General features: G+C 42.9%; 1 long non-coding RNA gene across 2 annotated transcripts in view; it reads left to right on the forward strand.

Moving 5' to 3' along the window:
• The window catches only part of LOC115068614, a 68,778-nt gene extending 52,453 nt beyond the window's left edge, over positions 1-16,325 (forward strand). For both annotated transcript variants that reach the window (XR_003847946.1, XR_003847947.1), the window contains exon 3: positions 15,759-16,325. This is a non-coding gene — a long non-coding RNA (uncharacterized LOC115068614). The remainder of the gene's footprint in view (positions 1-15,758) is intronic.
• The last annotated feature ends 6,557 nt before the right edge of the window (positions 16,326-22,882 follow it).

The following is a 22,882-nucleotide window of genomic DNA, read 5'->3' on the forward strand; positions in this document are numbered from 1 at the left end:
ATATAATATATATTCAAGGAGTAGCTAAATAGTTTCTTTAAGGCTGCAAATTATAACCTTTTTTCCCCCACTGTCAAAAGTAATTGAAAACAAATTCTGGGGAAAAAACATATCAAATACAAACAAACAGGGCTGAAAAATCTGGAAGTATTTAAGCAGGCTCTCAGACCTTGAGCACCCTGAAAACGAACCGCCTAAGGGAATAAGCACGTGCAGTCGATGGCTTGCTGTGCTCTAATGATGGAGTTGCTGAGTGACATCACAGTGCCTGTGCATAAAAATCATGACACTCCCTACCTGTTCTTATTGACTGACTGCTAACCCGTCAGAGGAAAGCTTCTTCCCAAGTGGGAGGAACATTGGTCCAATGATAAGTTACCTATACTCAAGATAAATAGAAAGATTAAAAATCAGCAGCTGAAGAAAAATGCACACAGATTATAACAGGCAAACAAGGAGAAATGTAGTGAAATTCCGCCCAGTGCACTGCACTAGATGTTTGCTGAGTAAACTTCCATTTGGGTTAATTAACAAAGTACACATCCTAAGAATTTGACAGCGGCCCATTGTTTAAGTTTCCATTAATACTATACTGTCTTTTCTTAACTACTTCGAAGTTAATATCATATCTGTATTATTATTTTTTGTTTAAAAACAATGAAAGAGTCCTGAGGGTGTTAGAAGTTTTCATTAAATGAATTCAAAATGAAAGCTCTTGAGACTGTGGCTTAGAATTTCCTGAAGCTTGTTTACCATCCTGACAAAATTAGGCAGACAAAACTAATAAGCCACGAGGAACTTCAGATCCTTAAATCGGAAACAATTTCCGATTTAGGGAAGCTCCATTGTTTGAAAGTTTAGAGTAATTAGCATAGAATGGGAAACATAACCTTCTTTGGGCAACACGTTTTCCAGGGGACATCTGAGAATCAGCATAAAGATGCGATGTCAGAAAAAAATAAAGAAATAATAATTTTCCCCCTTTCACCTAATTCCCAACATGGGAATTATAAAATACAGGACATAATGTGTGTGTCATCTCTTATTAGAACAGGTTAGTGCCCTGGGGACAGTGTTTCCTTGCAACCCATGATCAGAAGCAGATCTTCCTGTGACATCTGAAGATTCCCCTGTTGGGAGTCTTTAATTTCCAGGAGCATCACCCGCCCCATCCCCAGCCAAACAAAAGAAATACAACCTTTCTTTTTTGACTTTTTATCATTTCTCATTTTCTTTCACTGTAATTCTGAAATAAAACTTGAGAGATAAAGCCTAGAATTTTGCATCAGCTGTTCATTTCTATACTTGGTGGTCCTGAGACACCCCAATATAGCCTTTTAATCACAGTATTATTTAATTTAGTAATTTACAGTGAGGGTTTTTTTTTTCAGTTTGCTTACAGATCGATTTCCCAAGGCTGAGTTTGTTCAGATGTGCTACGTCTTCCTCAGAGTTCAATACAATGTCCTTTCCATGGGGAGAGCTGCTCCTCAGCAACATTATTGGTAATCAAATTGTCAATGTCTGGCTTTGTTTGGGGTCCCAGTCAAAGGCAAAGTCAATAGAGACTTGCAAAGTCAGACATGGTTAACAGCACCCCACTCCATGAAAATGAGTTTGAAAGATTTGTGAGTCATGAACATGCTTAATTAGTTTAGGACACTTCCGATTACAGTGGCTTTGCATTGTTACAAATACCTTTAGCCTTACTGTATGCACAGCAGTTTACAGTCAGGACATCAGGAGAAAAACAGTTTAGGCATTTTGTGCAGCTCATACTGAACACATTTGGGGTCTCTGTTTTTATGGTTAGTAAATGTCATTCAACTCTGTTCAAATACTTGCAGATTTCTGTGAATCTGAGTTTTAAGGAAGCACTGTCTGTGGATGAAAGAGTCAATAAAACAAAAGGGCCTCCATCCGTTAGACTTCCCACTGAGCAAATGCCACCACGTGACCATCTCAATGATTAACTTCGATCCACTATTCCAAAGGTGGTGATGAGGACCTGAAAGGCATCTTTTCAGTAAACACTCTGGGAGGGAGCTCAAGACAGCTGTCACTCCTCTAAACTTTACTTTGTCAGATCATTTTCTGAAAGCCATCATTAGATTCGAATTAAAATGAAGCCGAGGCTTTCTAAATAAAACTGTCAGAGAAGACAGAAGTTTTTACATTGACAGTAAAGCAAATGATTTTCCACTCTGTCGGGGTTGCATAATAGCTCAGTCTATCTGAACGACTTATGGTCCATTAATGACACATTAATGCTGGGGGAGGGGAGACCTTTCCAAGAATAAATTTCAAATGAATGAAACCTCAGACTGAGGCAGTGTTCAGGAAGAGTATGGGGACCTGCCAGAAGCATGCAGGGGAGGGATCTCACAAGATCAGGTGGTATAATTCATTAAAATCATGGACAATGACAGACTCAGGAATGAATTTTCCATGGTCATTGGGTAGCCGAGTGGAATGGGCCTCCTTTGATGAGTGCCAAGTCCAGAAGATAAAGGTCAGACAGGATTTTATTAGTGGAGGCAGCAAGAAGAGCCTGAGATGCTAGCGCGAAGGCTCAGGGAAGCGTGTGTACTGCGCTTCCAGAGGACCAAGTTCAGCCCTCACCTACTTCGGTGACTCCATCTCCAGGGAATTGGATGTCCTCTTCTGGTCACCTAGGCGCCATACCCACCCACACGCACACGCACACCCCACATACAGAGACATACATGCACACACATAATTAAAAAATAAAAATAAATATATTTTTTAAAAAGAACACTAAGGATAATTGCAAAGCAGAGTTCTCAAATATAGCAGGCAAAGGAACTGAATCCGGGAGCCTTTACATGCTCAGACCAGGAATTACAGGTAGCCGGCACATCACTGAGCATGCCCAGTTTAAGGTAGTAAGTCACGGGTTCCAAAAAATGGTCACAAATGCTTCCGGGCTTAAAATTTAGTGCTATAATAAGCAAAGTTTAATGTAGGTCTCCTGAAAGAATAAGTCAGAGTGAATCTGTGACCTTGGTTGGTTATTTATTGGTTTAAGAGTCTTAACAGAAATAAAAAGGAAAAAAAAAAATGACTTTGTAGGCTATTATCCATCTCTCAGCCGGGCAGAGGCTTTCTCCCGGGAAGGTGCCCTAAGACTGTCTGCCTCCTTGCAGCCATCAGTAGTAAATACTAAATTCCTAAGTAACTTCAGGACGCAGAGCTCCGAGGCAGCATGTTTGTGCCTCGGGCCTGAAAGAATCAATTCTGCTCCCACAGAATTTGGTTACAGAATCCCGTTTGCGTTTTCACAACATTCCTTGGACAAAACAAATATTTTATAGTAAAAGAAATGGAAAAATTATATCAATACTTTTATCATTTTTATGTGTATTGAGTGTATTTCCTGCATGTATGTAAGCGCACCCGTGTCATGCAATGCCCACTGAGGTCAGAAGAGGGCATTGGATCCCCTGGAACTGAGGTTAGAGATGGTCGCATGGGTGCTGGGAACCGAACCCGGGTCCTCTGATAGAGCAGCCAGTGGTATTAACCGCGGGAGGCATTTCTTCAGCCCCCCCCCCAATAAAATATTTTATGCAGTTAGTTGATGTGTGGAAAAACGAGTCCACGGTATCACAATTATTACCACAGTATGGAATGAATGTGTGTGTGTGTGTGTGTGTGTGTGTGTGAGAGAGAGAGAGGAAGAGAGAGAGAGAGAGAGTACAAGAATGTGTACTTAAGCTGAACATGCTCAGGACTGTGTCTGCCCCACAAGCACATCCTGGTATGAAAACGTACCCATTCCCCAGTCAAAGCCCTTTACTTGCTTTACCTGAGGCATGTACCACTTCACAAATGTTTTAGGTCCTTTTCTTACTGCCTTGAAGCAATGCATATAAACACACATATATTACAGGAGAATCATACAAAATAGGGGCTGGAGATAGAGCTTAATTGTAGCATCCTTGGGCATGCAGAATGCCCTAGATTTGACCTCTCCCACCACATACACACAAAATTATATAAAATACATTCGATTAGACTTAATATCAATTTTTATTTTCTCTTCTAAACTTTAAATTCATTTTTATGTTGCCAAAATTTAAGTTTTTATTCCAAAAACTATTCATGTTTTTACAGATATTCCAGAAAATGTGGTAAATAAATGAAGAAAGTAAAATCATAATTTTCTGTAATATATTTAAGCCTTAGAGAATTTCCTGCTAGCATGGAGTGTACTTATCTGTAATTTTTAATAAAAGATTTTGTTAAATATGCACAACCTTGTAGCATGAACACAGGGTTGCTTGGAACTGCTTCTCAAGTCAGTGGTTTATTTCAAGTATACTCAGTAGCCTTAACAATTTGTGATTGCTGGACCAAGACAGGTTCCTCTCTGGGTTCTGCCAGTGCTGGATTTGTATGCTTAGTTCCCATTCAATATTGTCACTTAGAATGACTATAACAGACTTCAGTGCTTCAGCCATGACTCCAGTTAAAAGCCTAAAACAAGCATTTAAAGGTCCCCAAATGATTATTCTCCTCTGGCTTCTAAAGACTTTGAGACCCCAGCTTATCAGTGACAGACCTTAGTCTTGAGTAAATAATAATTCTGACTTAAGATAATGGCAGTGGTGGAGTGTGCCTCACTATCAACCAAGGATAATCATGCTGAAAAGAGACGAGCTTGCCCTACAGTGAAAAGTGATCGCTGTTTGGACTAACTGTCAAGATTCCTTAGCAGAAATGCTGCAAAAATGATTAAAAGTCTCCATCAGAATGATGTGATTTTTAATAGTGATTAATTTTAAAACAAAGCCTTATATACCTATATTTCTCTAATTTGAAATAAATCACCCTAGTCCTGCTATATAAATCTCCCACAGAGAGAAGAGTTGGAAAGAATTTCTTACAAGATCTGGGCTTTATGCTACAGCTTAAGTACGAATCCTTAAGGCATAAAATCTGTCTTAAAGAATCTGTCTCTGAGCAATAGAGAACCTTCTCCTGATCCTTCATCTTTATGTATATACTTCAGTGGCTACCGGAGTTACTGTTACATTATGACAATAATATCTAATTATACAGACTTGGCAAAACAAATGACTGTTTTTTCTCACTGTACTTTCTTCCCTGTTTAAAACACAACATTTATAGAAAGCCGTGTTTCTAGGAAAATAAATTTCTGGATTCCATTTAAAAATTTTACATTATATGGTACATATTTTATCTCATTTTTACCTAATCTTCAAAATAGTAACCCTATTTGCTGCATATTACATGAAGGAGCAGCATAATGACCTGTTCTTACCCTGTTCTGGCATGCATATGTTGCTTTAAATGTTTTGATTTGGAGGGGGGAGGAGTTTATCCATCAGCTTTTACCCAGTCTTGGATGTTTAACTTTGCTTCTTGGTTCATTGATGTATGACTGAAGTAAGCTTTATTATTGGTTTTATGTTTAATATTTTCTCTTTGTATAGAACCTTTTTTTCCAACATTCTTGATTATTTTGCATATGTACCTAAAATTTTTGTATTCATTACATTTTTATGATGGTAAAATTGAGGTGGCAACTTGACTGGACCATTCCATTGCCGGAGATGCCCAAAGACCTGATTGATCAGTATTTCTGGATGCATCTATAAAGGTGAGTCTAGAAGAAGGTCATCATCTGAGTTCTTACACCCATGTGTACGTGGGCCTCGTTCAAGCCATGGAGTGAAGGTAGATCCCACAGCAGCGGGACAGAGAACTGCCTCCTTCCAGAATGACCAAACAGAGCTGGTGCGGCTGTTAATGTGCTAGTGTGGCCTGGTCTGCACACCCTCGGCTCTCAGGCTTCAAACTAGACTAGGATTTACATCCCCCACCTTCCACCTCCATCTCACAGATTTAGGATTTAGCATCCTCCATAATCAGGCAAAACAATTCCTTATAATTTCATCATATTACATATTGTAAGTATAGGAACATGCATAATGGCATTGTTAATTCTATTTCCTTGGAGAACTCCAACTAATAAAAACTATTTATTATTATTATTATTATTATTATTATTAACGACGGTTCCATGTTTACTTTTGGACTTTTGGCAATTTTTGGTCACTTTCAAATCATGCTTCTGTGTTTCATCTTCTGTGTCTGTTCTTTGATATTGGCATTCTAATGTGCTGTATTTTTAAAAATATTTTATTTTTTATTTTTATTTTATGTGTATGAGTGTATTGCCTGTGTGTATGTACATTTACCCATATTGTGCAATGCCCACGGAAATCAGAAGAGAGCGTCAGATCCCCTGGAACAGGAGTTATCAACCACCATGTGGGTGCTGGGAATCGAACCCAGATCCTCTGTAAGAACAGCCAGTGCTCTTAACTGCTGAGCCAGCTCTCCAGATCCTATATTACCTTTTTGAATTTTTTCTCAAATTTCTAGTAACTACCTGGATTCTGTGATAATCTCAGATCTTCAGCGTCTGGTTTTGTTGTTTAATCTGGATGAATGGTTTTTACTTAGGATACATGAAGCTTTGCCACAAGAGTGAACTCTTTACTACAATTGCTTAAATAACGAAGTTCATCAGCATTAGGGCTGTAGCTCGGTGGGTAGATGCTTGTCTGCCTTGTGGAAACTCTGGAGTTGATCTCTAGCAACCTCCCCGAATCTATTTCTTCTCCACTAAAATGACCACAGTGGGTTGGCAGTGGGGCCCTGTGCATTCTTTCAGCACGCTTAGAAGGCGTACATGATTCTGAAAATATAGCCATATCCTTTGCTAGAATAAAATCTGAGTCTTGGGCAGGTGAGATGATGGAGCAGCTAAGGGCACTTTCTGCCTGACATCCTGACTTTGATTCTTAGAATCCATCTGGTGGAAGGACACATCTGACTCCTGCAGGTTGTATCTGACCTCCATATGTGGCATGTGGGTACACACAGACTCACATATGTACATACATACATACATACATACATACATACATAAAATAAATAATAAGTAAATAATATGAATAAGTCTTCAAAGATTTTTGTTGAGACAAGATCTTGTTGTGTAGACCAGGCTAGGCTCAACTCCATGGCAACCTTTCTACCTGCTGCTAGAGTGCCCCCTCTCTAGACCTGTGCCACCATGACTACCTATCGAGTTTCGTCATTGTCATTTAAATGGTCTACACCAGGGGCTGGAGAGATGGCTCAGCAGTTAAGGGCACTGACTGCTCTTGCAGAGGACCCAGGTTCAATTCCCAGCACCCACATGGTGGCTACAAACCATCCTTACCTCCAGTTCCAAGGGAATCTGATGCCCTCTTCTGACCTCTGTAGCATTGCACGACATGGGTACACTCACATACATGCAGGCAATACACTCATACACATAAAATAAAAACAATAAAATATTTAAATAGTCTACCTCTCCCCACTAAAAAGTGCCAATCACTTCTAAAGAGAACTCATTGGTCTAATTAAGCATCATTTGCCCATCTGCGTGGGGTGGAGGTACAGAGGTCCTTTTGTACACACAGTCTGGGAGAACTGAACACTTTCAACAAGCAGTTTCCTGTAAAAGAAGCATTTTAGGTACTGAGTTCCCTTCATTCTTTTTGAGTTTGATTTCACCTGGAAAGTGATTGTCACACAGTTGTTTTTCCTGTGGGTCTCCTTATACAACTGATCTACTCACACTTCTCTGTGATTAATTTGTGAATCTTGAAAGCAGACCAGATGGACGATTCCGTTAAACTGAGGTATGGTCCTAGTGGATGCCTGTGGCTGACTGAGCCTCTTTGATCTTGGGTTGGCAATTAGGCTTTCAAAAATTTTTGAGGGTATTTTATTCATATCCCAATTATTTATTTACTAATTCTAGGTCAGAGTTGGTTTTGATGAAGAGTTAAGGTGTAGATTTTTCATTTTAAGCAGGCTATTTTATAGTTTTATATGATTCTTGGTTCTAGAGTTAAGAAACAGGCTTCGGGGAAGCCTTATTTCCATTGTGATCAATGTACGTGGGTCAAGGTGTTTGAGAAGTCCCCACTGGGCCAGTTTCTTTTCAAAATGTGTGTGTGTGTGTGTGTGTGTGTGTGTGTGTGTGTGTGTATGTGTTTTGATCACAAACATGCCATGGTCCACAAGTAGAGGTCAGAGGATAACTTTTGGGAGTTGGTTCTCTCTTTCTACCATGTCAGGTTGTCAGGGTTCTTGCTGACCCATCCCACCAGTTATAACCGCAAAGGGCTGTGATGTTGCCAGGCCACGGTGCTGAACACCAGGCCTTGGGACTGCACAGCAAACACTCAACTGCTGGGCCATGTGTCCAGCACCACCATGGGCTGTTTTAATACATGGATGCATTGTACAGTGTTTAAATTGGGGTGATTATAACTGTCTTCTCATCTATGAATCATTTCTTTATGATGAAGACTTAACTACTTCAAACTTTTAGATGTGTTCAGCACATTATTGTAATATGTAGTGACCTGCTGAGCTATTATAGAACTCAGGTTTCTCTCTCTCTCTCTCTCTCTCTCTCTCTCTCTCTCTCTCTCTCCATTCCCTGCTCTTTTCTCCCAGCCTTTGCTCACCACCACTGTATTACCAACTTCCATGAGACCAAAGTTTCTAGACTCCATGTAGGAGTGAAACCACACAGACCTTTTTGTTTTATGTCTGGCTTGCTTTGCTCTCCAGTTCCATCCATGTTGCCATATAAAACAAGACTTCATTCTTATGACGGTTAATATTGTCAAGATCTAGAGTCACCTAGGAGACAAGCCTCTGGGCATCTGTAAGATATCATGTAGATTAGGTTAACTGAGGTGGGAAGACCCAGCCTAAACGTGGGCAGGGCCATTTGAATGGGCTGGGGTCTGGAGAGGCTCTGAGGGAGAGAACAAGCTGAACAGCATTCATCTCTCTCTGCAGTTGCATGGGACCAGCTGACTCACAGTCTTGATACCATGGCTTCCCTGCAATCATGGACTGTACCTTGAACTATTGTGAAGATTTGAATGAGAATGTCCCCCATAGGCTCCAAGTATTTGGACATTTTGTCTCCAGGTGGCGCTGTTTTGTGAGGTTTTAGAAGGTGTGGCTGTCCTGGAGGAAGTACATTACTGGGGATGGGCTTAGAGAGTTCTTAAGCCTTGCCAGATCTCCAGTCTGTTTCTCATGCCTGCGTGATGATGTGAGAGCTTAGCTTCTGCTAGTACTCTGGCCACCTCTGCCACCATGCCTTCCCACCATGATGGACTCTTGCCCTATTGGAACCATAAGCTAAATAAACTTTGCCTTTTTTAAGCTCCTTTGGTCAGTGTTTCTATCACAGCAACAGAAAAGTGACTGGTACAACTATGACCCAAAATAAACCCTTCCTCCCTTCACTTGGCTTTGTCAGGGATTTTGTTGCAGCGGCAAGGAAAGTAGCTAACACACTTCTCTAGTGCCGAAGAGCATCCCACTGTGGGTGGACCCCATAGTCCATAACCAGTCATCGTGTGATGGACACACAGGCTGCTTCCACTTCCTGGATATGAATAATGGACAGGAGCGCAGATGACTCTTCCACACCCGATCCCATTTCCTTGGGATGTACACAGAGGAGCATTGTTCGTACACATATGAGAGGAATTGATATTCAGAATATATGAGAAATTTTTAAACAGCAAAAAACCCCAATCTGATTTCAGAAAATGGTAATAGCTTAAATAGGCATTTCTAAAGATTATATATATAGATGACCAACATGTGTCTGAAAATGTGCTCACCCATTAATAACTGGAGAAATTCAAATCAAAAGAATAATGAGGTCTGGGGAGATGGCTCAGCGGTTAAGGGCACTGACTGCCCTTGCAGAGGACCCAGGTTCAATTCCTAGCACCCACATGGTGGCTATGATCCATCCTTAACTCTGGTTCCAGGGGAATCCGAAGCCCTCTTCTGACCTCCATGGCATTGCACAACATGAGTGGGCTCACATACATGCAGGCAATACACTCATACACATAAAATAAAAATAATAAATAAAATATTTTTAAAAAGAACAATGAAATATCTCATACCAGTAAGAATGAGTCATCAAACCATTCTTACTTCTTGCCAATAACAAAGAATATACATGGTGGCCAGAGTGCAGAGAGAAGAGGGCCTGGCTCACAGTTCCTGCATTCACAGACCAGCACAGCACTGTGGCAAACACCATGGAGGCCCTTAGATGTTAAAATACTTTTAATGAGATTTAGAGAAAAGAAGATGTTTCTCCTATCTCACACATATAATTTAAAGCTTATTCATCTCATTTAAACAGCTTAAATGTTAGTCACACTGTTGTAACAAAGAGGTTGGAGTGTAGTGTGGGGCCCAGAGGCATTCAATCCCTGACTTGAGATTTGACTCTAACCCTTGGAATTACCTCTGTGGCTTGAGTGTTTCCTGAGCCTTGTTTTTTTTTTTTTTCTCACTTAGAAGATATACACAGCAATTTTGACTAATTCGGAGGATTATCTGGAGGATAAATTAGTAGGCATTTATATGTTCTCTGGGCCTTGGGAAACTGGCCAGTTTTGTACTCAGAGGATGGAGACACATGTGTTTCCATCTTTTTTGTTAAAAAGATGGAAAAGTGCAGCAGGCCTTCTTGACTGATCGACACCACATATATGAGGAAGGGCGGCTGCACACAGTTCATTACTCAAGGATGCCAATTCAAAGAGACAAAGGAGCCAAAAGCCAGCCCGCATCGTACAGGCAAAATGGGCTTCCTGGCACCAGGTCATCTGTCCTGAGAAAGCTATGCAGTTTTCCTAAATTCCATGTTCAAGTGACCCTGAATACATAGGAATCACAACAACAACAACAAAAATAAAAAAGATGTCCTGTGGCCCTAATTCAAACAGTAAGAACCTTCCAGAGTTGGCTCAGCATTACAGACACCTGGCTTGTCACCTTTTGTACCTAGATGGTGTCTGAGCCAATTTCACTTTGTTGGTTTTAAAACCTCAAAAATGAAATTACAAATACTTCAATAATTTTTCATTGCCTGTTAGTTCTGAGCCACAAGACAACCGTTTGTGGGAGGCAGGGAGCCCCGGCTTCAGGCTGTTCTTCCCTTCAGATCCGCCTCAGAGATCAATAGGTATTTTATATGGTTCGTTATTGCTAGTTTGGCGGAGACTCAACATATCCCGCCTTCTTAAGGCACAGCCTCTCCCTTTCTATGCCAAGTTCATCTCCAAGGAGAGTTGGGGAAAGGCAGGAAGGGCTAGAGGAAGAGGAGGGAAACTGCTCAGTCAGATCTTGGAATCTGCTGGAGGAAGCACCCTGGGGTATCAAACATATGCACATCTTTTATCACTTCTTCCATTCCCTGTCTTTGACTCCCAGCTTCTTAGGAGCAAATCGCCTTAATGTCTTAATGTTCTTATCCCCTGTGGCACACACAACACACAGCCATCAGAACAGGCTGTGCAGCCACAAGAGAAACTGGGGAGATGGGAAGGAGGGGAACAGATTGTGCCAGATAATAAAGGATCCCGATAAGAATGCATTTCATCGATCCACAAAAGAAAGCCTAGATTGCATCATCCGTCTTCTCTCTGTAATGATCACAATTTGTTTTGAATGTGTTCCAGGTGCTTTGCATACAGTGCGCTTGATCCTTAGGAAAACACTGTGCAGTAGCTATGAGAAAATATACAAATATTCAAATATACAGAGCTAAGAATTACAAGGCCAGCACGAACCCCACTGCTGTGAACTCTTTAAAACCCATATTCTTCTCTTTCATTTATTCATTATTTCTCAAAAATTACTTCAAATGACACATTGTAACGCATGCCTCTGTTTTGATTGCACATACTTATTATGATACAATATATATATAATAAATGTGGAAATCCTTTCAAATGCCCCACACCCTAATATGTGATCCTAATAACTCCCCTAGTGGGGACAAGTCTCTATGTTTTCCTGCTTTTTGAGATAATGCTTATGCTTATGTATTCAGGACATAGGAGCTTATGTTCTGTTCTGGAAGTTGTGTTTCCAGGGTAATAGTACTTCGTGTGCATGTCTATGTTCATTTTCTTATGGGCATGTGCATGTGTGCATGGCTGCACGTGTATGTGTGGGTTTGGAGGTCAGAGGTCAACACTGGGTATGTTTCCCAGTAACTTTCTAACATATTTTGAAACACTGTCTCCCACTGGCCTGGAGCTCACTCATTTGGCTACAGAAGTTGGCTAGTGAGCCCCAGGGACCTTCTGCCCCACCACGGATTACCGCCATACCACACTTTGCCTGAATGGGTGCTGGGGATTGAACTCAGGTCCTCCTGCTTGTGCAGCAAGCACTTTACCAACCGAACCATCTCTCTGGCCCCTATTGTAATAATGTATTTAGAAACCATTTCTCAATGCAAGTATAGTCAGGCCTGCTCTTTTGATGAATTGTAATATATAAGTTTGAACTTATTTCTCATCTCTTTTTAAAGTTCTTATTGCTTTGCTTTTGAGATAGGGTCTCACTATGTAGCCCTGACTGACCTAGAACTTAGACCAGGCTGTCCTGGAAGTCACAGAGATCTGCCTGCCTCTACCTCCTGAGTGCTGGAATTAAAGGTGTGCGGTACCATGTTGTATGGACTTTATTTACCATTTTGTTCTGTATTTTTGTTTTTACCTAGATTTCTGAAATGCAGGCTTGCTAAATCCTGTTCTCAGTATTAGTAAACAGAGACGAAGTAGAATACTTCAAAGACGGCAGTTTTCCTTAAAGAACTGTTTCTTTAGAGATTATTATTACTTCACAAATACGTGTCCGAGTACTGGAAATATTTCCCTCTGTTTTCTACTTGCTCTGGTTTGCTTGGGCACCGGCCTTTCTGCTTGGTTGACGATACGGGGCCTTTCTCCATGCTGTGGGTTTTCCTCCAATTCCTGCCTTTCTTGGCTGACTCTAAGTCATTTTGACTCAACGGTCTTTCTACCTCTGCTTTAATATACTGAGGATCCTCTGCAGCTGAGGAAGCCATGAAGCAGAGGAACAAATGGTGGCCCAGGGCACAGGGCTCCTTAGTGTGACAGCCAGTGATGAGTCCTCTCTGTCTGCTGACTTGGACTCTGTGACTCTTCTGCACCACCCCACAGGTTAATGGGAAGCTTTAGGGCAAGGGGCTGGATTATTGGTGAATTCATCTCTTTTTCCTGTTCCATCTCAAGTCCTATTTTCGGTTACATTTGTTTCACTGGAAGAGTCTGACAGAGAGCTTTGTCGGAGGAGCCCAACTGTGACAATTAGTCTTAAATGTCAGCTCGCCACAAATTAGAATTACCCGGAGAGAGTGTCTTGCCTGAGGAATTACCTAGATCAGGTTGGCCTGTGCGTATCTGTGGGGGATTATATCAATTGCTAATTGAGGTGGGAAGAGCCACACTGAAAGTGTGTAATTTCATGAACTGTGTAAGATTGAGGAGAGCTAACAGTGCATCACCAAGCAAGCAGGCAGCATGGGTGCATTCATTTTTCTCTGCAAGTTCATTCTCTGGAGTCTAGTCAGCCTATCTAGAGTCACTCCCTTAAAGTAGTAATCAGCTGCGAATAATTCCTCAGAGAAGATTGAGAACCGATGCCCAGCTCCCCAGTTCTATGCTGGGTTTCTGTCTGATTGGATCTGCCTGGGTTCTGTACAGCTGTCATCATTTCTGGAAGCTCATACGAGCAGGTTCCCAGAGGCCTGGAAGACTGTTTCCTTATGATCATGTACCAACCGTGGCTGTTAGAATCTTTCTGGCCTGTCTTTTGCAACGGCCCCTGAGCCCTGAGTCCTATCCAGGGACACACACTCTGCAGTTTCTTATTCTCTATACTTTGGCCAGTGTGGGCTTCTGTGTGCATCACCGCTGTTGTATGAGGAAGGTTTGCTGGTGAGAATTGAGAGATGCATTAGTATTCTCTGTACCCCCTGTTCCACGATGTTCCATGAGCCTTAGATGGAGAGGTTTCCCTGTAGATGTGTCACTTAGGGCTGGACATCTCTCAGACACTTATTCTCTGTGTGTGACCAGTTGTGGAACTCTGTAATAGTCTCCATCTGTTGCAAAAAAGGAGCTTCTTTGATGAGTGATGAATGTATACTTGTCCGTAAATATAAGGATCCATATTTAGCATACAGTAAGATATTACATTTATCTAGGGATATGACAGAGGTAGGATTTTCTCTAGGATTATGACCTCTCCAGCCATGTGTATTTGGTTATGTTTACAGTGCCACTCATGAGTTCCCTCCCACAGAGTGGGCTTTAAGTCCAATTTACACAGATATTGATTACCCCCAAGATAAAAGTGCCACCTCTGCACCAATACAGTTTGCTGTGCCAGTCATTGTGTGGTTATTAGGCTTTACAGCTGGAGTTGGATCATTGATTGATTTTCTCCCTTAGCCATTTGCATAGTATCCTGTAGAAATAAGAGAGCTAGTCTTCAGGTAGGTGGATTCCAGGTCAGTTCCAGCTCCAAGTCCTGTTTCTAAACTAAGTCCTGTCTTCAGCAATTGGGTAAGTTCTCAAGTTCTGGACAGTAATCAAGGGCTGTGGCAATAGCCTGTATAATTTTGGGAATCTCTTGGACTACTCTGACCAACAACCCTAAGGGAAGTTTCTCTGTCTGGCACTGTGTTTCTTGTTACACAGCCCTCAGCTGTACACATGCTCATGTACATTAAACTGCATTAATTATCTTTCTTTGTGGTTTATATTTAAAAAAATACTAATCATGAAATTCATAACACATACCCTTTAAGCCTGAAGACTTGATTTTGTTTTCAAAGTTGGTGGGTTTTGCTTTTAATTTTGCTATTTCAAGATAGCATGTTTTAAGTCATGATCTATGTCAGTGATCTGGACTGATTTCTAGCTGGCTCTAGTGGGTTTCTCTCTCTCTCTCTCTCTCTCTCTCTCTCTCTCTCTCTCTGTCTCTCCTTTCTCCTTATTCAATCAACAAAAATAATTCTGAAGATGACATCATGTGTTCCTAAAGCCAGTGTTGTATTATAGCTCAGTAAATCCCATGTCAGCACTGTGAGGGCTCCTCTTGAATCCTGATGAATGTTCAATATTACCTCACAATCCTGCGTAGACAAGTGCATTCTAACCGGATGTTTGGATGTTCCTGCTCTGGGTCTTGTGGGGAGTTTATAGTCAATGCATTTTCAGAAACTCAGGTCTCCTACCCGGGCAAGGTGCTTGCCATTCACCTGGGGGGAAGAGAGGGTGTCATGGAGGGGGAGGCTGGACTTGCTGGATGGTTTTTAAAGACAGAGCAACGAGTTCCACTACCAACGGCTTGTTTTAAAACCCAGTTGAAATACTGTGTGGGAAACCACCCTGGCACATAGAAAACGTGTAGTAAAACCCAATAACCCAGCTTGTTCCGGCGGCTCCTTTCTCGCTCTCTGACAGCGGCTCCAGGCCCGGCAGCTAGTGTGCTTTCCTGCCTTCAGGACCCACCTTCTCCAGTAGTTTCTACACCTGGCGGATGAGAATTCCCCCTGAAACCTTCTAAGTGACTTCGAAGCTCCTGTGTGCAAAGTCTAGACAGCTTGAGTGTATCTGGCACATGTGTTTCTGGAGACACAACCAACACATTTGGGAATGAGGCGCGAGGGAAAGCTGCTCTTCCAGTGCTGGACGGAATAATTCAAGGGATCCATAAAGCTGGGCTTTGTTTTAATTGGTTTTCAAACTCGCTCCTCTTCCCTTCCGCAGTGCCTATGGCCTTCATCTACTGCGGCTGTGTGTGCGTCTCTTGGAGGGTCTCTGTCAACCTCGGGAAAGGAACTTGCTCTGTGTCCACTTATCCCCTTGAAGATCGCCCTGGCAAACGAGAAACCTGCGCCTGATTCCAAAGACGCCGCCCCAGGCAGCGGGCTGTGCTTCCCTCACAGGCATCTACTGTTCTGTGTTCTGTTCCTGGGCCTTCCTTGGCAGCTGGGACTGGGTATTTTGTTTTGTTTTGTTTTGTTTTTTGTTTTTCCAAAAGGAGATGCAGATTCTATTTTTCTTTATCTACCTTGAAAATCACATTTTGCTTCTGCATGGGGACCGTTTGGGATCAAGAGTCCTTTCCTATTTCCACTGAAAATAAAAATACAACCCTGTTGGAAATTGCTTTAACACCTTTTCAATAGTCCGGACCCTCTAGGAAAGCTGTACCAGGATTATTTGTATAAGTGCTCTGCACAGGTGTGTTTGTAAGGAGCCTGTGTGTTCAATCCTGTCTTCCCTAGTCCTTCCCCGGGGCACCCTCATCAGCACCAGGATGACCATGCCTGTTGAATCTGTTCCTGACTTAAATGGAAGAATAAATGGTTAGTCCGAACTTCAACTGGCCCAGAGTTTTCGTCTCAGTAGTGGATCCTTGTCCCGTCCCTGGGTTGCCTTCTTAGTGGCTGGCATGATAGCTTTGTTTCACTAGGAGACATAAAGGGCTAAATGCTGTTGTTCTTCACACGGTGACCAAGTCACAAGGCACAGGTAAGCTTTTCCCACTTCCTCTTCCCATAGTGACGACATGCATCCCAAGGAACTGTTGACACAAAAGCATAACTGTCACCTCAAAGGGGAGAAGAGATGGCTTGGTCTGGAGCCAAATATGAGAGATCATGGCACCAGAACACAAATTCAGGTTACCCCAAATTCCATGTTCCAATGTGGTAACAATTTTATGGGGTTTTTATAGTAACAGGACAAAGAAAAGTCATACATCAGGCCACATTTCAAATATATTGGTGGGTACATTCAGTAGGCAGGTCATGGCAAAGCAGGAGGATTTTTACTATAGGTCTCAGATGCTATCTGATGACATTGTTAGCTTTTTGAATGGTGGGACCTGGTGGTCTGCTAAGTTACTATATCCCAAAAGGTTTCTAATCTGTTATTCATGGGATGTTAAGTCAGAAACAAAAGTGGGCAAAGAGTGGCTATTTAGGGGGCTAAAGTGGCTCAAGGTAAAAGTTAATCAGGCTCTGGACCTACAACATTCCAAACTCTCCACAATCCCTGAAGTTCTAATCAGCGGATCAGCCTTTGTAGAATGTTTCAAGATGCAGTTTTTCTGGGAACTTTGGTTCACAGAACCCTTGTAGATAGTTAGAGATGGAGGAAAAATGAGGGACTGTGGGTATGTAAAGCATTCACATTCAACAGCCAGTTCCCTCACAAAATGCCCTCTGATTGAGCATCCTCTCCTATCCCAGCTTGAGAAGGTCACAGGCTAAGTGTCCCCCACCTCTCACAAGTTCTGTTCATAGGGTCAGCTTTTTCTGTTAGCTCAGGTGGCATCCAGACACTGGGATCTTAGCTGAGACTTGGAAGTCTTGTAGCAGTCTGTCACCTATGGTGAAATAAAAACCGAATTCCAAGAGATGGGTCTAGAGCGTGCAAAATGAAGAAATTTCCATGGTGGCAAAACCATGAGGCTAACTCGAGAGTATTTTTTAAAGCCTTTGCTTTGATTAAAGTGCAATTTCACATGAAAAAAAAATAGTATGATATTTCATCTCCAGTTTCCAGGAAAGCTTTGCAGAGACTGCAGTTAACCAGTGTGGTCAGGCGAACCAGCAGCTATCCTGATTAGAGCTGTCCTGCTGTGCCAGAGAGAGAAAACTTCAATCACAGGACATTCTACAGAGCTCTGGTGTCCATACTCCCACTGTGCCTCCTGGAGAACTGTCAACTGTCTGTAAATATTTTGCAGATCCTTAGGGGAAAGTGTCAGCCTTCGGAAAAGCAGCAGAGACCTGCCTCACTCCAGCCTGCTTCCCAGCTCTCTTGCACACTTGTGTCTCTGATTAATCCCTTCTCTGTATTCCTTCTTTGTGTGTTTTATGTGTGTTGGGGCATGTATTCACATGTTTGTATGTGGAGGTTAGAGGTCAGCTGTTTCCTGTCCACCTTGTTTGTTGAGCAAGGGTCTCTCATTTTTACCTGGAGGTCCCTAATTTAGTTAGGCGGGCTGGCCAGCAAGCCCCAGGGATCTATCCATCTCTGTCTGCCTAGTCCTGACTGGGATTACCAGAGTGCATCACCACCCTGGCTCTTCTGCTTGTTGTGGGTTCTGAGGACTGAATTCAGGCCCACAATCATGATTGTGCAACACGCTCCTCCCAGGCCAAGCATCTCCCCAGCCTGAATGTTTCTTCTTCTTCTTTCTGTGGTTTATGTTAAGGAATTTCATGCTGACTTCCTCCTAGCATGCAGAAGACTACAAACTGTCCTTGATGTAGTCCTCTGTGAGCTGAGTCTGGATGGAGAAGGCAGGCCCCTGCACATATAAAGCAGGGGGCAGGGGCAGCATCACCACCTGCCACCCTCACAACTTCTGAGTTGGTTACCCTAATTGCGCCACAACTCCCATTTCTAAAGGGAAAAAAGAATGTAGCTGTCATTACAAAGTCAAGTTTTGTAACTTGCCAGTTAACACACTCTGCCCCATTTCCTCTCTTCCAGACGGTACGGTGGATTTCAAACTTCTGAGAGTAGGAACTATTAACTTAGAGCCTTAGAATGCGTCTACCACAAAGCTCTCTGTAAATACTCTGTTTTGAACAAACCTTCTGTTCTTGTTCTATTTGATTAACAAGAATAATCAAATATCTAAATAAAAATCATTGTCTGTTACCACTGGAGGGTGTCCAGCCTAATCCCAGACAGCTTGGAAGGTTGGCAAAAGGCAAGAGACGTTGGACTGGGGAACATCCAGGCAAACACAGAGGGACCTGTGTGCCATTCCCCCACCCTTCTGCTAGGATGTCAGTCTAATCATTTTAATCTCATTAGAGCAAGATTCTTGTCAAGCCTAGAGATGACAGAAATTTAGCTGTGGCTCCCAAATTCCATGCTAAAGAAGGCCTCTGAGTGAGAAGGCTGGCTTCCGGAGTCACCTTGAATGACCTCCCCAGGAAGCCTCCCTAAAACGGCCAGAGTGAGTCCCGTTCCTGTGTTTTGTTTTCCACGCCAAACAGCTAAGGGTGCAGAGTCTTTCCAGCTATAACTGTGTCACCCCGAACAATCCCCAGGCACAGCGCTGAGGGTGCTGGGAGATTTCATGTGTTAACTGTTGTTGCTTTAGAGCAAAGCCAGCCCACTGAAAATCTGTCCTTTTATACATCGGTAGCTACACTTACCAAGAAACAAAGTTCAGGAGGATAAAGAGAGCCTATCTCAAACCCTCTCTTCACAAAATTAGAAATATCATGGACACCTATTTAATGACAACATTCTATCATCTCTTCCTGCCTTTATTTCCCCCATAAGCTCCCGCTCGCTGGCTCATTATGTGCTGGGGACTTGAAGGATGACAAGGAGACGGAATTCTGGCTCAGCAGTTTCCAGAGCCCAGCCCCCACCTCCTCAGCCCTGCTCCCCTCCTCCCCCCGCCCTCCCACCTCCTGCTGCAGCTCTCTCTTTCCACTCTCTCTCTTTCTGCTGCCTGGCAACACCACCACAGGCGATGTCACACCGGATTGCTTATTGCAGCTTCAGAGAAATAAACAGGAGGGGGAAAACTCTCCATGTTACATCAGAACTGCTGTGTACAGAGGCACCAAAGTCAGGTACTTCTAGGAGTGACACTGCAGTAGAATTTTGCAGCACCGCAGAGGCAGAGAGAACGGTGAAGAGAAAATCTACAGGGAGGTTGCAGATGGCTTGTAGCTGGCTGTGTGTTAATTATAACCATTCATTTGATGGCTTAGCCCTTACCCATAACTGTGTCTGAGCTTAATGTTCATAGCAAAAAATGCTGCAGCCATCATCTGAAAAGGACGGTGAGCCTGTGCAAAGTGTGGGTCTGTGCTCCTCACAGTAATCGCCACTCTTTGAGTTGTGCACACAGCCTTAGCAGGACTTAAGAGCACCCCAGCCAAGGTCTGGAAGGGCCCAGGGCCTGTTCTCTCCAGCACCATTTCTCTGCTAATATGAGGGTCTTCTTTTCTTCAAACATTCATCAATTCCTTTGCCGTCACTGCTGACAATGATTGCACATGTTCTCTGTGTCCCCTACTAGGTACAGTGGCCAGCAGAAAGACCCGCTGACCCTCCTGGGTCTCAGACGACCACAGGGAAGCTTTGACAATTAAACAAACCACGAGAATAAAGAGCAGAGCAGGAACGCCGCCTTCCCTGGGCCACCTGGCTGCCTGTCTGCAACAGGAAGCTTCCTAGCAAGGTCTCCTTTGGGGTCTGGTCGCATCTGTTCAGCCAGGCTAGGGAAGGACGTGGGCCTCCTCCTTTCTTGGCTTCCTGAGTTTGATCTGCAGAGAGCACAGACATTGAAGCATGATTTTCCAGAACTATGGGTTCACCTTTAACCCAATTATAAAGCCCTCCCGTGTTCTAAGACCCTATGGTGCAGGCCTCAGTAATTACCAGTAGTGGAGGTAATCTATTTACTAGATTAAATTGGCAGCAGATCTTAATGAAAATCCATTTCTGATCTCTCCTTACTCAAAAGTGGTTCTTGAAGTTGAGGTGCCCCCAGTACCCCCAGTACCTCAACTGGAGTCATAGTATTTGAGACAAATATGTAGGTGCCTTGAGATGGCTTAACACTCAGTTCAAGAGGGAAGGGTGGTGGGATGATTTCTAAAAGGACTGATTATTGGCAGCTAGTGGTATCCAAAATGTATTTGGTATAATATTGGAATGATGCCCGTCAGCAAGGAAAATTATGAAACAAAAGGAGGCAAACATGTCTCGTAATTGAAGTTCTGTGGCTGATGTTCTAAAATAGCCTCCATTTTGAGGTGTGCAACTAGGCGAGGAGCAGAAGAAGCTGCTGTTCAGGCAGATTGAGCTGCACGGCAGGCCTCAGCCAACCAAGCCGGGATATTCACATCCACTACCCAGGAGAGCCGACTGGACACCTCTCAGGGTAGCCCGTCTTGGAGGCCAGAGGTGTGGTGACTAGAGGGGGAGGGAACTTCTGAGGAATGAGCATCTCATCTCTGGCTGGTGGTGCTGGGTGTACATGGCGATGAGAGGGAGACTGCTAGCCTTGAGTTTAGGAAGCCTGCCCATGGCAGACATGTAGATCTGAATACAGCTCTGATAGGAATGTTTTGTGTCCTAACTGGGAAAATCACCCAGTTTTCAAAACCCTCGTTTACCTCATTTGTAAGCTCTCGATGAATGCCAATGTCATTAATAACTTTTGATGAAAATCACTATTATGCTTCAAAGGAACAAAAACAGACACCAAAATCTTTGGCTGGCCTACGAAAGCAAAATTAAGAAGCAACTAAACTGTTCCATCTAAATTTATGGGGTTGGAAAATGATGAGTGGAATTAAAATGCATTCTTTCAAGAACTGAAATTATAGAGGATATATCAAACTCTAGGTTCTCCCTATCCCCCTCTAACCTCTCCCTAACTCCCAGTTTCCCTATCACAATATAAAGGTGCACCCGCCAATGATACTTACCTTGTCCACCAGCTAAGACTCTTGGAAGTTCAGCTAGTGTATCCTGGGAAAGGAAGGAAGTGGTTCTTGCTGACTATAACTGAGGTTTCTCTAGTCCTTATGGATATGGGCAGTGCAAAACAGGATTTTCTCTGTTCTCGACTACCAACTTTATCTGTTCCTATACTTTTAGTTACTTAAATTTTTGGACATGCGTAGGTGTGTATGTGGTACTCTTGCCTGTGTATGTATATGTTTGCATGTGTGTGGGCACGTGTGTGTGTAAGTGAGCAGGCACGTGTGTGAGTGGGCAAGGAGGTCAGAGGCTGACATCAGGCGTCTTCCTGAACCGCTTTCCACTGGATTGATTGAGGCAGGGTCTCTTGCTGAACCCAGAACCTGTGCAGCAAGCACTTTATCCACTGAGCCATCGTCTAGCCTACCTACATTTCCAAAGAAGGCTGAGCCAGATGGTTTCTGAGAATTCCTCCTATATTTAGGAGCTTCTCTTGCCCCTCCCCGCTTCCTTCGGGGGCTGCTGACCTGTCCAACTGTACCTCTGCCTCCTTGAGTCCATTTACCATCTGTTCCTGCAGCACCGTGTGTCGAGGTTTCATTTCCAATTTACACTCATCCTCTACCTCCTCCTTGCCTGACAGATATCTCTGCTAGAAGGGAGTCAGACATGCTTGTGTCAATTTTTCTCAAATTTCTGAAAGGAACTTTAAAAAAAACAAGCCCAGTTTCTCTCAAGGCAGTTCAAGGAGCAGCTGATTGGAGGCTGCCTAAGGGTTCCCTAACAAATCAGGATTTAGGGGTCAGTCTGGATTTACCAGCTAACTCCCCTAGGTAATCGTTATCAGTGTTAAAGTTTGAAACTTGTTGTCATAATCGGTTAAAGATTTGCACACACAAAAATAGACTCTTTTCACATAAATAAGTAACAATACAAATCCATTTTTTCAGCAGCAGCATTAAAAAAAAAATGCCAAGGCTGAAGAGATGGCTCAGCAGTTAAAAGCACTGACTGCTCTTGCAAAGGACCCAAGCTTGATTCCCAGCACCCACATGGCGGCTAACAACCTGTCTGTAACTCCACTTCCAGGGGATCTGACGCCCTCTTCTGACCTCCACTGGCATTGCCCAACATGCATGTTACCTACTTACATTCAGGCAATACACTCATACACATTAAAAAAAAAAATCCCATCTACACAGACCTTTAGGAAAGGTTTCTTTTGTAACAATATAGATCTATCTTATATTTTTTCTTTTTGTTTTAATTTATATCTCAGCTCTGATAGTTCCAAGTTAGTGAAGTCAAAGGATAAAAGCAAAAGGATTCACAGAGCAATTCACGTGATTTGTAAATTACTGTCCTTACCAGGGATTCCAGCCAGCTACCCATTCCCAGTGTGTAGGCAGGAA

Source organism: Nannospalax galili, unplaced genomic scaffold (assembly GCF_000622305.1).
Source record: "Nannospalax galili isolate Female #2095 unplaced genomic scaffold, S.galili_v1.0 scaffold1289, whole genome shotgun sequence".
In the NCBI taxonomy this organism is placed as follows: domain Eukaryota; kingdom Metazoa; phylum Chordata; class Mammalia; order Rodentia; family Spalacidae; genus Nannospalax; species Nannospalax galili.